Source organism: Pleurodeles waltl, chromosome 4_2 (assembly GCF_031143425.1).
Source record: "Pleurodeles waltl isolate 20211129_DDA chromosome 4_2, aPleWal1.hap1.20221129, whole genome shotgun sequence".
NCBI lineage: Eukaryota > Metazoa > Chordata > Amphibia > Caudata > Salamandridae > Pleurodeles > Pleurodeles waltl.
Window position 1 is genome coordinate 808,827,729 of NC_090443.1, and position 10,020 is coordinate 808,837,748.

General features: G+C 44.6%; 1 pseudogene; it reads right to left on the reverse strand.

Moving 5' to 3' along the window:
* Positions 1-549: 549 nt before the first annotated feature.
* LOC138293949 (F-box only protein 33 pseudogene) lies at positions 550-1,967 on the reverse strand (annotated as a pseudogene).
* Positions 1,968-10,020: the final 8,053 nt, after the last annotated feature.

The following is a 10,020-nucleotide window of genomic DNA, read 5'->3' on the forward strand; positions in this document are numbered from 1 at the left end:
CGTTTGAAAAGCTGCCTAACCTTTGTAGGTTATAGCTTAAAAACAAATTGCCAAATCGGAGTACTGAGTGGGTGGAATTTATTGCCCAAAGTTGATTATTATAAGAAATATATACATTTCTTTTATAACAGAGGTCAATATGTAGCCTTTCAAAGTGCTGTCGTTGTTTTCACCAAGCTGATAAAATGCTACTAGAACGCATGGCAACAGTGTATTGTAGATAAACCTCCTGGACTACGTTTACTTAAAATACAAAGATTGGCTCCTGAACACAGCATCCTAATACATAATAGTAAAAACACAGCTTACGCGTAATTCCTTGGTAAAAAATGGTTTACAATCGCAGACAACCTTCAGTTGGATCTCTCCAGAAGTGTGGTGAGCACGTCCATTATCTGTGAAAACCCTAAACAGTGTCACTTTTGACTTCTAAACCAAAACCCAACTACACTCTTAGCTCAAAAAGTAGAATATACATATATAATTCTATATAGCTAATACTGAATAAACACACCACAAACTGTTATTTCGCACCACTGAGAAACCATATTAGGACCATACTTGCAGATCGCTGAAGCTTTGCGTCTCCCTGTAGAAGGACCGAAATGGCTTGGCGAAGATGCCGAGCAGTTCGATGTCCGTGATAGTGTGCCGAGGCTGGCCCAATCCAAGGGAGCCCTGCTCAGTGAGATTATGCACAGGATCCACATCCTGATCTGTAAGCTCCCACTGATCAAAATCAATGCTATCTTCCATGACCTCCAGCAATTTGAAACCTGAACCACAGAGCTGGGCGATCTCAATAAGATTGTGTACCCAAACTGTATAACCATGAATCGCTAGCAGAGATAGCCTTGTGCACCTCCAAGATAACAGAACCAATGGATCTTCAGTCTGGTTGTCATTGAGATCAGGAAATCCTGACACACCTAGCATGTCATTTATCAGTTTAAAATAAGTGAGAGTCTTGTACTGCCTGCAAAAAGATCAACAACAGCCCCAGACGCACAAGTGATGTTGATATCAAAATGAATTTGCTCCAATGAAATGCTAGGCTTAAGAATTCTTAGCATGTCTTCACTTTTGATGTCAAATGGCACCATGTAGACTCGAAGATTAGTGCTGCTTCTTGTTAAAGCCTTCCAGGCTTCATCCTTTGGCATCATGACCAATGTCTTATTCTGAAGGGAAATATAGTGAACCAACAGAGACAAGCAATGCAAAGGCATATAGTTACTGTTGGCCAGGACCCGTGCCATTTCAGCAGCGAAATCACAGAAATCCAAGGCAAGAGAGAGTAGGTTCACAAAGCACTACAATTCTACTGCAGTGATGAGAGTGATGTCACCAGCAAAGTGATTGTCCAGTAAACTCAAGTGCTCTACGGTACTGGCAACGGGATTTGACAGAGATGCCAGTGACGGAGATGTCACGATTTCCAGCATGAACCCACAAGAGAGCCATTTCAATTGCCTGCTGTTACCCAGTATGTCTTCAAACAATTGCTGTATTTGCTTAATTTTCTTGCCTCTGGGGTCCCCCTTGTTAAAGAAAGAAATTGTCAAGTTTCCATTTTGCTGCAGAATTCCAATGTCCCCAAACAGACTCAGCTTCTGAAGATTTCTGTAATTGCTGATGCTGCTCAGCACGCACAGCACCAGCTCCAGGGAGCTGTGCTACAGGTCAGGCTCCACACGGTTCCCGCCACCGTAGAGGTGGCATTCCTGCAAATCCACAAACCAACCGCGCTAGCACATCAGGTATTCAAGATGCAGCCACTCAGTGGGAGACACCCGTAAGCTGAGCTGCAGTTCTGGTCAAAGAGCCGGGTAGGAGAGGCAGTCCTGCCAGTGCGAACAGGTGGCTGAGGCCTGAAGCTGGTCAGGTGCAGACAGGAAGGAGAAGATGTGCACAATCAGTTCACTGGGCACTGTTGCTGCACCCACCTCTCCACGCAGTGCAGCCATTGGCACCTCACGACTGCCAGACACCCCCAGCCCTGCCACAAGCTGCTGCTGCAGCAAGCTCTGGGCTGCGAGCACAACAACAATACTCAATGACTTTCAGTTCCTTATGATGATGGGTTATATTCCTGTGATCCTGATTCGCTGTCTGTACAAGAGTGCTGCAGCTCAATCAATGTTCATTTTAATTTAAGGTGTACTTGTCTTACGGACAAAAAATAAATTAAAACTTCTTGCCCCTCACGAAAATCCTATTGTCTCAGGCATCGGGCGATACGAATCCCGCATCCCTGCACTAGACACCAGGGAATATTTTTTTTTGTTTAAAAGAAACAGGGTTGGGGACTGCCAACCATTGGCAATAGGAGTCTTGAAGCAAAAGCTCCCATTATCCTTGGTTTGATCTGTTCCTGTCGTGACACTAAGCCCAGTGAGGTAACATTTTATTTGCATAGGTGGGGCAATGCTGGACGTAGGTATTTTGTGGATTCTGGACCTTTCCATCACAGAAATATAAGCAAATTGCATGATTTCAGGCAAAATTAGAGCTTTCCTGGGAATTGTGGGTAAAAAAACCTACTCTAACCATGCATTTCATACCATCCTGGATCCTCTAGGTGTCTAGTTTTTTAAAAAATACAGGTTGGCTAGGTTTCCCTAAGTGCTGGCTGAGCTAGGCTTCAAAATCTAGAGCTACCCAGATTGGAAAAAGAGGGTCAGTTGTGGATGGAAAAATGTGCTGAGTCTATGTTGCATTTTGGGCCGTTTCCTGTCGTGGGCACTAGGTCTATCCACACAAGTGAGGTGCCATTTTTAATTGAGAGACTTGTGGGAGCACAGAATAGCATTACTAATTGGCTTTTGCTACATTTCTGCCTTTCAAATATAAGCCAGTGTATTAGAAGGATGACATTTTGAAAAATACCCTCCAAATCATACGCTAGTACTGGTACCCACAAATTCAGAGATGTAGAAATAATCACTGCTCCTAAACTCAGAATCTTGTGCCCATTTCGGAAATACATAAAGGCCCTCATTTCGAACACTGCGGGAATTCCCGCCGTGTTCGGGCTGGAGGTCTTTCCATCGACCGCCAGCCTCCTGGAAAACCCGCCGGCCATATAATGATCTCCCCGCCAGGCCGGCGGGCGATGTCTCCGCCCACTGGCCTGGCGGGGAACACAGCCGCAACATTGAGGGTGGATCCATGAGGAGCCGCCACCAATGTTGTTCTGCGGCGGGTGCAGCAGCACCCGTCGTGCATGTCACTGCCCGTAAATCAGGCAGTGACATGCGCGACGGGTGCCTGCAAGGGGGCCCCTGCACTGCCCATGCAAAGTGCATGGGTACCCCCTCTGCCAGCCTTTTCCTGGCAGGATATCCCGCCAGGAAAAGGCTGGCGGCATTTGAAACATTATCCGCAGGGTAGCACTTCCTCCCGCTGCCAGGCTGCGTGGCGGCGGGAGCATGGCGGTGGGTGACGGCTGCCACTGGTGGCCGTCTCCCTGTTCTTTATATGGCGGCCCGCCATGTTCGAAATGACCGCCAAAGTTCCTTGATACCCATTTTTCACTCTGCCTATTTTGCTATAAGAATTGGTCTATACTCTGTACTCAATGAAAAACAATTGTATGGTGCAGCACAGTTGTGTGCTCTGGGTACCTTGGGTTCTTGGAGAACCTTCAAATCCTATATATTCCCATAAACAGAAGGGTCTAGCAGGTGTAATGGTATATTGCTTTTGTCAATCGGCCAGTGGGACAGATGAAAATGCTGTAACAAATGCCTGTTTTTCCTACACATTTGTAATATTTCTTTTTCTTTAAATGGTTATTTTCCTTGTGAAAAACTTGAAGGTCTACACATATGACCCCTTGCTGAATTCAGAATTCTGTCCACCTTTTTGAGATTTAGAGCTTTTCTGGATCATCCATGGGATTCATACTGGTTTCCATCACAAACTGGAAGTAGGTTGAGAGCACAAAAAATAGAGAAAATAGCTACTCTTAGAAAATCCCAACACTGCGGTACAAAATTAGTTTTTTTATTCAGTTCTGCATGTTCCTGAAGGCTGGGAAGATGGTGACTTTAGCATAGCAAATAGTTCATTGATGCCATTTGTAGGGAAAAAACAGACACTTTTATCTGGAGCACTTTTTTCCAAGGGTTTCAAAATACTCAAACTTTTGCTATATTTTGCCTATTTTCTCGGTCCCCTCCAGGGGAATCCAGATATCCTGGGCACGTTTAGAATTCCCAGGACGCTGGGAAAAAGGACACAAGTTTGGCATGGATAGATTATGTGGATGAAAAGTTATAGAGCTCTAAGTGTGAATTACCCCAAATAGCCAAAAAAGGATAAGCACTGGAGCGGAAAAGGCCTAGCAGCAAAAGGTTAAGACAAAATTGCTGTCTATAGTGAGCTACGCGCAACAGGCATTCCCAGGGCAATGTGAAGCTCAACTTGGGAAAAGCAAAAGTCAGGGATATAAGCACATCTTCTTGTGAGGCAGGCCAGTGACGCTCCCAATAAAAGAACTAAATACAACTTGGAAATCTCTGTCATACAGCACAGGATGCAAATTATCGAATTATAGAAAACAGCCATTGGTGCATCTCATATGCTGTTATCCAACTCTGCAGGAGTTTCAGAGGAAATTACTAGAACCAAACATTATGTCTCAGGGAGCACGGAACTGTGTAAAAGCGATAACAGTCCTTTCTACTAGTGCCACACCTGCGGACTTGGCTAAAAATTTGTAAATTCATGCAGCTGGCCAGAACCTGGTTGAAAGAAGTCATTTTACCAAAACTGAAAAAAACTGAATAACGATTAAGACCTGAAACTTATGCAAGTTCATGCCGGTGACCTCATCCTCCTTCTTAAGAACAAGGGTTTGAGAAACCCGATACCACACTTAGGCCCTCATTACAACCCTGGCGGACAGTGCAATGATGGCAGTAGGACCGCAAACAGGCCAGCGGTAATTACAGCCCCATTATGACAGTGGCGGTTTGGCACATGCCAAACCGCCGAGGAACCACACCGTCCGCCACAGCGGTGATGACTGCCAGGCTGGAGACAACGGTCTCCAGTCCGGCGGCCGTCACAAGTCCGCCTGCGGGATCATGACACCACTTACAACCATGGATTTCCTGGATTTTGAACTGCCACGAAATCCATGATGGTAGGCACTACCTGTGCCAGGGAATGTGTTCCCTAGCACTGATAGGGGTCTCCTCCTCCCCCCTCCCATGATTCCCCCCCCAACAACCAAGACCCCCCTACCACCCCGAAAGGTGGTAGGCCCCCTCCCCTTCCCCCCGACCCCCATGGGCCACCCAAACATACCCCCCACTCACGCACGCACACACCACTCACACACATACACGCGCACATACATGCACACATACATACATGATACATTTCCCCTACACACATCACATCCCCCACATACATACACGCACTCACACACCCCCTCTAAACACTCACACCCACACCCCCCATGCACACACACACCACACAACACCACCCCACCCCCTCCCCTGTCGGACAATCACTTTACCTGCCTTGGTGGTTCTCAGGGATGGGAACGAGTTCCATGGGGGCTGCTCCGCTGCCAGCACCCCGTAACCAGAACACCGCCACACCGAATAGTGGAACGTAATTCAGTGGGTGGTGTTCTGATGATGTGGTGGTGACGGAGGAGCAGCCTCCACTACACTGCCGACCGCCAGTATGGCTGCTGGCGGCTCTCTGTCCAAAAAAGGGCGGCGGGTCACCACCAGTCATAATATGGCTGGCGGAAGACCGCCAACACTGGCGATCTTCAGCACAGCGGAACTGAGGTCGAAATGAGGGCCTTAGTTTGCCTGTATAAGTCTCAATATGGATAAACTTGAGTGGAACATCTGCCAACTAGCTATGGCCTGCCAACTGAACTGTACAATAGTTATACAGATGCTGTCACACCCAAGCTCCCTGTGGCCTTTATCTAGGCACTGACGAAAGGGAAGGTTTCCAAATAACTTTGAGAGACAACTATTGGCCTACTAAGTAAAGTATTGAAAGACATATGGAATTGTTCCTTCTCTCTCTCTCTCTCTCTCCCTCTCTCTCTCTCTCTCGACTAATATAGTAATGATCCTCTGAAAGATCATGGTGTGTATGCTGACCTAGCTGATAGATCAAAGATTCATTCAGATCAGAGGGGATCTATACCAGTCACAAATATGTTACACAATTTCACTAGGCATTTTATCATTGTTGTGCCACATCAAGAATGTGAATCTTATGCAGTAGTGAGCCTTACTTAACAAACACCTCTGATAGGCTAGATTTCCTAGGGTAGGCTTGTTATGGACAATGCACTTATAAAGTAGGTAACCTTGTGGTGTGAGGATACGTGCTTGCATTTCAATAAACCACATGATCTGTTCATCAATTCACTTCAAGGTATAACAGGCCTGTGTACACCCCTTATATTTGTCTTAACTGTTCATCTATTGGTTTATATCTCCAGGAGCAGATTTGAAAGAAATGCTGAAGAGGTAGCTGACTAATCCCATAATGTCTCACTAAAAGATGATATTTTCTTGCACAATTCTAATTCATGGATTATACTTCCTGATATAGTGAAGTCATAGTCCGCCTTAGGTCTCATATCGGTCAAGATCAGTTCTACACCCATTTATACATGACGCATAACTGCGGTAGGAGAGCACACTGTGTCATCATCACAGGTGCCCTTCTTGTATCTGGGAATTCAAATTGGTATTAAAAGTATTTGAACAAAGTGTGCTGAGGATTCTGTACTCCATTGAGTTTTTGGAGCTAGTTTTCCTGAGGTTCTTCAGGCCATTAGTAATCCAGATACATCTGGCCAATATAAGATTAATGGTCAAAACTCTCTATATTTTGCAGAGCATGTCTATGCATCTCCCCTGGGTTGATTTTCACTGGTTGGATATCCTGTAGATCGAGATGAATAAAATGTGGTTGGCAAAATGGGGACTCCCATAGGATTATGGAGGCTTGGAAGCACCAGAATATGAAGCGTTCTCTGAAGCATCTCAGCTATAGCTGTTTGAACTTGTTAAACCATTAATTTGTGCCAACTATTCAACATCCCATTACCAACTTCAGTGAAATATATAGGAATATTGGAACATATGCTGAACTCACAATTTGATGAACCTGTATCCTACCCTTCTGCCACAACGTTCTTGCATAAATGGATGCATAATGGGCGGTTGGTATACAAGGGCAGCATGTACACAGAAGGCAGATTCTTGGTATATGTTCAATTCTGTTAGACACATGGGATACAGAGAATCATAGAACAGATGCATTATCAGTCAGAACATCATGGCTCAATATTCCAAAATGTCGTTGATTTATTTGGACTGATCTTTACTACACTTACGTCACTGTGTGATGACTACGAGCATGAAACGCTGTATTTGGGGTTTATCTGTGCAGTTTTCTAATTAAAAGAAATGTTCTCTTATAGTCCATTGGTTCCTGCTCATTCATTAATAATAATAATTTTTCACCCTCGATACATTGTTGTCCATCTTGGTGACATTTTGGCTATCCCTGGCATAAAGTGTCACACACCTGATATATTGTGTGTATTCTTAAAGCCATTCTGGCTATCACTGGCTTAACAGTGTCCTATGCATGATATTTAATATGCATTATTGGCAACATTGTGGCTATGCATGGCATGTGGTTGACACATCCTTGACATACAGTGGGCATTCCTGGTGATGTTGTGCCTATTCCTGGCATCACGGTGCCCATTCTTGCTTATTGTGGATGTACTTGGCATAGCAGTGGCTATCCATCACATAACAATGACCCAACCTTAACATATTTCAGGTGTTCTTGCTACAATTGTGGCTATTTATTGATAATAGTGGTACTGGCACAACGGCTCTCATCTTTGAATTACTGTTGCCACTTGTGTCCTAATTCTGGCTATACCTGACACAGTGGTGGTGAAAATATTTGATGGACATACTCTATTTTATGATATTTGTAATTGGTCATGAAAGGCAGAATCAGTTCATGCATCATAGTATAATAGAAAATTGGTAAACAACACGTATTTACTGTAAGTGAAAATTTGACATTTTGTCTCAGAAATACAGTTTTTTCATATCAAAGACAAATGTCTGTTGGAATTCTGCATATTTATCCAAAATTAATATTTTGCATTTCATTGAGAAACGTCTGTATTTTTTTTTTTAAAAACAGGCATGCAGGTGATTTGGAAAACAAGTTTTTTCACAAATATATTTAATACAGATATTTGACAGTAATTCATGCTGAGTGTGGGAGGCTCATTGTTGATTTTGATTACTTGATGGAAGGAGACTTCTACTGCTGTGGCTGTTGTTTAATGACTTGTATGGAAGTGTTTGTTCATTTACATTGAAACGTTTTTCTATAATATTGTGTTATTGATGCCTGGGGTCTTACTCTTGTAAAATCGGTATAAGTGTCTTGTTTTTTTTAGCTTATGTTTATCGATGTACTTTGTACAGTGTTCCATTAGCCTGAGGGGTCTCCTCTGCTAGACTGACGTGAATGCAAGCAAGCTTGATGTAGGCTGTAAAAAGGCAGACCCCAATAGTTTACATTATGAGCAAACAGAAAGAGTGCAAGAATTCAAGTGCCCCTTTGGTGAGTCAGGTCGATATTATATGTAAACTGAATAGGGATGTAGTGCATTTGGTGTTTTGCAAAACTATATAACAGTATAAATGACTAAATAAATTGTTGTGTTGATATTACATACAGTGGCGGCCGGCAGCTTTGGGAGGGGGGCGGGCGGGGCACACACACACACAAACAAACACACACACAAACTCATTCTTTCACACACAGACACGCACGCACGCACGCTCATCCATTAACAACACTCATTCCATTCAAACATGCACGCACGCACCAAACATTCATTTTACAAGATCACACACGTTCATTCTTTCACACACGCATGCACGCACATCCATTAACAACACTCATTCCATTCAAACATGCAGGCACGCACCAAACATTCATTTTACAAGATCACACACATTCATTCTTTCACACACACACGCACGCACGCACATCCATTAACAACACTCATTCCATTCAAACATGCACGCACGCACCAAACATTCATTGTACAAGATCACACACATTCATTCTTTCACACACACACACGCACGCACATCCATTAACAACACTCATAACACTCAAACATGCACGCGCGCACCAAACATTCAATGTAAAACATAACACACATACATACACACACACACACACACTTACCTTTAGCCTCCAGGTCCCAGGAGGGTTGGGACTGCTGCCTTCCCTCATTGGCTGACCTGAGGTCAGCCAATGAGGGAAGGCAGCAGTCCCAGCCTTGTCACAGAGTGGGATGGGGTCAGTGAGACTGCTGACCCCACCCCACTCTGTGACGAAGTGTCACTGACTGACACTCGCCCTGGGCGCTTCAGAGCTTAAACCTGAAGCGCCCAGGGAGAGTGTCAATTGGTGACGCTTTCCTCGTCACCCAGGGGAGGGCCTCGAGGCACCTTTGCTGGGCCGAGGAGGTCACGCCCATAGGAGCTGTGATCTCCTCAGCCCAGCAAAGTTCAGCTCAGGCAGCCAGGAGTCTGCGCAAATCGTGAATGTCTGCTCCTGGCTGCCTGACCTGAACATGAAGAGTGTCTGTCAGGCTGACCTTTGTTCAGCCTGACAGACACTCTTCATGGGGTGGGGGGCGTGGCCCCTCCGCCCTAAAGGACTGGCCGCCACTGATTACATAACTTGCAAGATGCAAATATTTAAATGCATTTTGATTGGGTTGTTAAAGGATTATTACCACAGAACTTGACATGATTTGTTTTTGGCTAAATGAGAATGCCTGCCCAATAAGACAACATGATTATTGCTGACTACTTAATTGGCAAATTTATCATGACAGAGAAGCCTCTTTTTATATAGAAGTGATTAGCTGTTCAGCCAGGGAGCTGCACTAGGTTTGTTGAGATGTCA